General features: G+C 38.4%; 1 protein-coding gene across 2 annotated transcripts in view; it reads right to left on the reverse strand.

The window, feature by feature from the left end:
• LOC137984007 (protein NLRC3-like) overlaps positions 1 to 5,746 on the reverse strand; it is a 46,122-nt gene extending 40,376 nt beyond the window's left edge. The window contains exon 1 of one of the 2 annotated variants that reach the window (XM_068831202.1): positions 5,632 to 5,746. The gene's annotated coding sequence lies outside the window, so the exon portion shown is untranslated. The remainder of the gene's footprint in view (positions 1 to 5,631) is intronic. The other variant, XM_068831204.1, reaches the window with a different exon arrangement.
• Between the last annotated feature and the right edge of the window lie 423 nt (positions 5,747 to 6,169).

Here is a 6,169-nt window from a genome sequence, read left to right on the forward strand (position 1 = left end):
ATTAATTTGCATTTGAAAAGATTTGCCCGCATTAGCCTCCACTCCATGCTAGATCCAGTCCAACCGTTAGAATAAGAAAACTGGCCTATTGACCGGGTGAAATGGTTGTGCGCATGCGTGATGTGTTGGCCACACCGGGTTGGTGTTAGCGTGTGTCACCTTGCTTTTATTGTTGTTATAATTTATGCGTCTGTACTCTTTTCGGCATAATTCACCACTTGCACAATCCAATAATTCATCTCCTCTACCCTCCCCCCCCCCAAAAAAAAAATTAAAAATTTGCATAATCATTGTTTGCAAGTTCTCCTGGGACATAAAGATGTCCTGTGGGAAATAAAAAACCATGCCTATGCAAACATTTGGGGGGTTAAAGAGGTGTATTATGGGATTTGTGCAAGTAGTGAAGCAACCTCGTTCCCAGGGTCTTTCTTCTCTGCCTCCAACGACAATGGAGGCAGAGAAGAGAGACCCTGGGAACGAGGTTGGTAGTGAAGTACCCTTTTCGGCCTTTTACAGGGTACTGGTACCTACTCAGCCTCACAGTGTGACTGTTTTGCCACGTGCTTCTTGGGTATTGGCTTTGAATCATCATTTAAATCGGTAAGAAAAAGCCATCGGCCAATAATCTTTTCATCTATCATTAGTGCAATTATTTTTCTTTGTCTGTGCACAATGTTTCGGGCTGTGACTTCGCATAGAACTATAATTGTAAATGCCAGTCGATTCCATGTGCTTTTGTTAATCAGAATTTATCACTTTTATTGAACGAAATATTTCTTAGAGTGTGCTTAGGTGTCATTGACATAGTCACCGAGTCATCAGGGTGAGGCTACCTACTTTTTCTCAGGTTTAGTTAGTCATTGATCGTATTTCTTTGACTCTTGGTACATGTGAGTTCGACAGGCTTATGTTTCTGTGTTCTGCTGCTGTTTGTAGCCCATTAGCTTACTCAAAGCCTTGTAATGGTATCAACTGCCCTTCTTTGTGTTAAGGCATAGCTAATAGAGGGGAATATTTATGAAACCCGGCAAATTTCTTTAAATTTGTTGGAGGCTTTTGTTCTCTTTTTTTAGCCTTGGCTATGCACAAAACACAATAGTTGTTTACTCCGTACTGAGGAACTAACCAATAGAAACATGTTGGCTACGTAATTCATGCATAGTGTATGAGCGCAAAACAAAAGATTGTGCACGGTCGTGGACTTTCCAACCTAAATCTTGGCATCTTTGTTTGCTCCTTTGATGTTTGCCGAGCTTCCAAACCATTCCCCTCTATTAACTATGGTTTTCATGGAAGATAAAAAGGTAAAACAATTGACATACTTGGATTGAACGAAACAAAGTTAGATAAAACAATTCCCGATAGCCAGGCAGACATTGAGGGATACGATATACTTCGCCGCGATAGGAATAGAAATGGTGGTAGTGTAGCTTTGTACATTAGGCAATCGTTGAATTACGTAAACAGACAAGACCTCTCCTCTCACGAAGATTTAGAAATTTTGACGGTTAAAATAAAAAAGCCCAAGTCCAGGCCATTCTTGCTGACAACCTGGTATAGACCTCCAGACTCGAAGGTTGAAATCTTTGATAAATTTGAATCCTGCCTGCTAAATTTTGATGAAGAAGATAAGGAGAGTATGATTGTAAGTGATACTAACTGTAATCTATTACCGCAAACGCCTGACCGCAATGCTGAACACTTGAAGCTTATTACTGAAACGTACCAATATATTCAGTTGATAGATCAACCAAGGAGAATCACTACTACTACTACTAGAACACGTAACGATCACATATTTCACTAACAAAGCAGATATCATATAAATGCTAATATTTCTGACCAAAGTCTTGTCAGTGCTATTCATAAACATAATACGCCCAAAGCTGATCCAAAAATAATCGAATCTCGACAATTCAAAAAAATTGACAGAGAAGCCTTCCCTGATGACATAAAAGAGACACCTTTCCATCTTGTTTCTCTTTTGAATGACCCAAACGAGATGTGGGATGTTTGGAAATCTCTATTTCTGGAAATTGTGAATAGCTGACTCGGCACTAGGCATAAATAGATTGTGCTCGGCAACTTTTGAGCACCTTTTAGCGTTTTGAGCAACTCTTTGTAGTACCAGCAACCTAGGGCAACTTTTGCCTTCCTTGGCAACTTTTGAGCAACAAATTGATATAAAACCGATCCAAACCATAAAAGGTCGCTTCATTTCGAAGAATTTTATTAAAACTGGTTTTTATCAAAACTGATTTTAATAAAAAAAAGAATATACAACAAAATGACAATAAAATAACACTTGCATCACGCCCACGAAATCTGGACAGCGGCTATCTATCTAACGGGCGCTTAAATCCAGCAGTTATTCGCTTGGAACTTGGAACTTGGAACTTATACTCCCAAATAGCTGGGCTTACACTGGGAGATATAAAATAACGAATTAGATAATAATAATAATCCACAATAAATATATAAAGTGTAAAAGAAACAGTAAATGTAAATAGTTCAAAGTCTTTTCAGGTAGTTCGGGGTCTGCAACATAGAGCCTGCCGCCTGATGCCCATCCAAGTAAACTTCGCAAGGTTGACTAGTTAGAAACTTTAACTAGAAAATACGTATCTAATATTGAAGTTATGTTGAGTTTAAAGAGTATATTGATTACAACATAGTATTTATATTTGTCATATAACAGTGGCTTTTGGCCTCTTTTAACGATTGTAAGAATATTTAATGAAAACGTTTAAATGGCAACAAACAAACAAGCACGTTTTGAGTATTTATCTAAGACAAAACGACTCTAGAGAGCACGCAACTTTTCTAAATTTTGGTGGCAACTTTTTGATATTTGAGCAACTTTAGAGTAACTTTTGTGTATATTGTGAAGCAACTTTTCCTGAATTTACTAGCACAATCTATTCATGCCTACTCGGCACGTCCCTTAACGCACGGTCCCAAGTGTGAGATAGCACGAATCGTAGCCTCCCTTTCTTCTTGATGAAGGCCGTGTGATATGGCCGAAACGCCGATCGTTCGTCTATAATTTTCCAGTAAGTGAAATATTTTCGTTTTATTATACTCTCAAGTGGATGACTGATACAATCCATTGTCATATTAAAGAAGCATGCTGTAAATTAGCCTGATACTGGTCACATTGGCATACATGGAAGGGAACGTACTTACGGTTATAACGTCATGGCTATAAAACTTCTCGCATCGATTGGTTACCATATTTTCTTAACTATGGAGCTCCGCTAAAAGAATAACTACAAAGCAGCTTTAAATAGATAGAGCACATTTTAAGGAAAATGCGAGCAAAAATTTTGCGAGCACGAGCAAGCGAGCACCCGTGTAATTTTAGCAAGCAATTCGAGCAAAGGCGAAATTTTGCGAGCACTTTTGAACAGAATGGCACCATTCGATACCCCTATTTGTTGTCTTTTACTATCATCCTCTTGTCCCGCGTTTCATAAAAAAGTTTCCACGTAGTTTTATTTCCATGATTCAGCCGTCCAAAAGATGTTTCCTTCACAACCCGAACGTCTCCGTCGGCAAAAATCATTTTTTGTGGGTAAAGTCGTTTCCAGTTTTCCGCGAAAATTGTTGCCCGATCGGTAACGCAACTTTTATTTTATTTTGTACCGCTTCGTAGAAAATTTTCTTACCGGTCAAATGATGAGTTAATGAAGGAATACTACTTTCACATGTTGTCACATCCGAAATATGTTGATTGAAGTCATGGCTTAGTTCATTTCAGCGACCTTGCCAAGGGATGCCTGCCGGACGAAATTGGACTGGAAAAAGAAAGAGAAAACTAAAAAAAGAAAATTCAACCTCACTCGATCTTGACTCGTGACTCCATTGGGGTTGGCTCGGGCTTGCGGTTGACTCGTGATGCCATGTAACTCAGTTTACTCAACGTTTTCCCAGAAAACCTGTTACAGCGAAGACTTGCGTTATCCCTTAATTCCTAGAAAGTTCCCTTGCAACCGCAAGGTCTTGATCTGCTTTGTTTTGTTTTGGATTGTATATTTTGGATTTTTGGCCCATTATTTTTTTCTTTTGGGTTATTCTTTCTGTTTTGTATCCCTATCCTACAGGTCTGAATGAATGATTTTGTCGTAGGATTAGACGTTCGAACAAGTGTTATCTTCGAGTAAATTCTAGAAGAATCGACGTAAAATAACTCACCGTTTAGTCACAAGAGATAGACGCATGAAGTTGAAGATTGACATTGGGCTTCTCTCACTTATTTGCCATCCTTAAGTAAAAGGTACGAAAGCGAGAAACGTAGCCGTTTATACATGTAGAAAACAGTGATGAAAAATGCGCATTATCACTGAAACAGCATATGGATGCTATAACACCTACAAAACACTTTAGGTGAATATGGCGTTTGTTTTATCGAAAATACTGCTTAATTAGTCCTCGAGAAGAGGACCGAAATGATATTTACTCATCGAATGCATTACTGCCAGACTCGGCAGAGAAACCTGTTCGTAAAAAGTCGCAATAAAACGTTTTCTGAACGGTTTCTGAGAACTACTGCTAAGATCCTTCAATTCACCCTATTGCTAATAAATATTTGACATCCCAAAAAAAATGGGCAATGTCACTGAAGGAACGCCGTTGATTGATTATGAGTATCTTTTACCACTTGATATTATATTAGTATGATAACTCCATTTTAGCGAAATTATTGCCACTGTACTTAAGGAGAAGATGCTTCCGCCTTTACGTTGTGTATAAACGGACTCTGAAAACATTCCCACGCCCACTAAATCAGTAGTCTTTCACTCATTGAGTAGGGACTGCCAACGTGTTAATGAGAGGTCGAGAGAGGAATAAGCGAAAATCAAAACAGGGGAAAAAAACACTCACAACCTCGATATAAATAGTACAACATAAAACAAACTTTTATCTTGCCAAAGACAAGCAATTCAAGTTTTCCGAATTTATGTTACTGTAACGGACCTCGACGAGGCCCTTGGTACACCTTTTTTTTTTTAATGAAAGCAGAAATATGCCCTCTCTTTCCCAATTTTTCGTGAGGAAAGTATTTAGGTTTTCACATTTGCACGAGGAACACATTCAGTTTCTCAAATATCAAAGAACAATATGCTAAAAATTAGAATCAATTTCTGGGAACTAAAAGGCCAAAATTCGTGGTGACCTTTTATTTAAAGGTGTCTTCTTACAAAACGACGTTGCCAGAATAATGACACACTGACGCGCAAAACTTGTTTGTTGTGTGCCAGTCAGTTTCACGAAACGACCAAAAGGATTAATTAAACTGCTCCTACCAGCCTATACAGTATTTGTATAAATAATCGCGAGTCGAGGTCGAAGATTTGATTTGTAACTGATCTACAGGAATAACATTAGGTCGTCGACTTTCTACCAACGCTAATAATGATCGTTGTGAATGTTTAGTTCCCAAATTTGTTCAGGTCTTTAATGTGGTCTGACAGCCCAAAATACGCCAAGTGACTGAAATGAACGTATCTATTCTCTGCCATTCTGCACTTGTTGTGGGGAAATTCCGCTGTGCTACACTGTATGCTAGTATGTTTAGCAATGACATTTCGTGTTGCATCTCTAGATTATTGAGGACTGAATGATACTTACAAGTGCTATGCCATTCTTGAAATAGACAGAAAGTGATAAAACTGTTCAGCGACACAAAACTTGAGAACTCCGGTGTACTTGCAATCCTTGACTACAGAACCATCCGAGAGCTACTGCAGCTTCTACCGAAAGAATGCAAATGTGACGTTTCTGTCGCGTCACACTCAATTGTTTTTGTGATTTCCATTAAGCCTCTTCCGCCTCTTTTCGTGGAAAGCAAGTAATTATCCATACAAAGAATAAAGCTCAGGATTCATGCTGGGTTTCCTTTATTTATTTGCCATGGGTAAGTAAAAGGTACAAAAGAAACTAAAGTGGCCCCTTATAATTATACATGTAGAAGGCGGTGATGAAACATGTGAACGCTTAAATACCTATAAGACACTTTAAGCCCGTTTTAAACGTCGCATTTCACGTGTCGAATCTAATGCAAATGAGAAAATTTTATTGTTTTCGCTCAAACAACATTTGAACACTTAAACACCTTAAAGACACTTTAGGCCCGTTTTATTCTGTCGATCCTTTCAAGATAAAAGTT

The sequence above is a fragment of the Montipora foliosa genome, chromosome 13, assembly GCF_036669935.1.
Source record: "Montipora foliosa isolate CH-2021 chromosome 13, ASM3666993v2, whole genome shotgun sequence".
Classification (NCBI taxonomy): Eukaryota; Metazoa; Cnidaria; class Anthozoa; order Scleractinia; family Acroporidae; genus Montipora; species Montipora foliosa.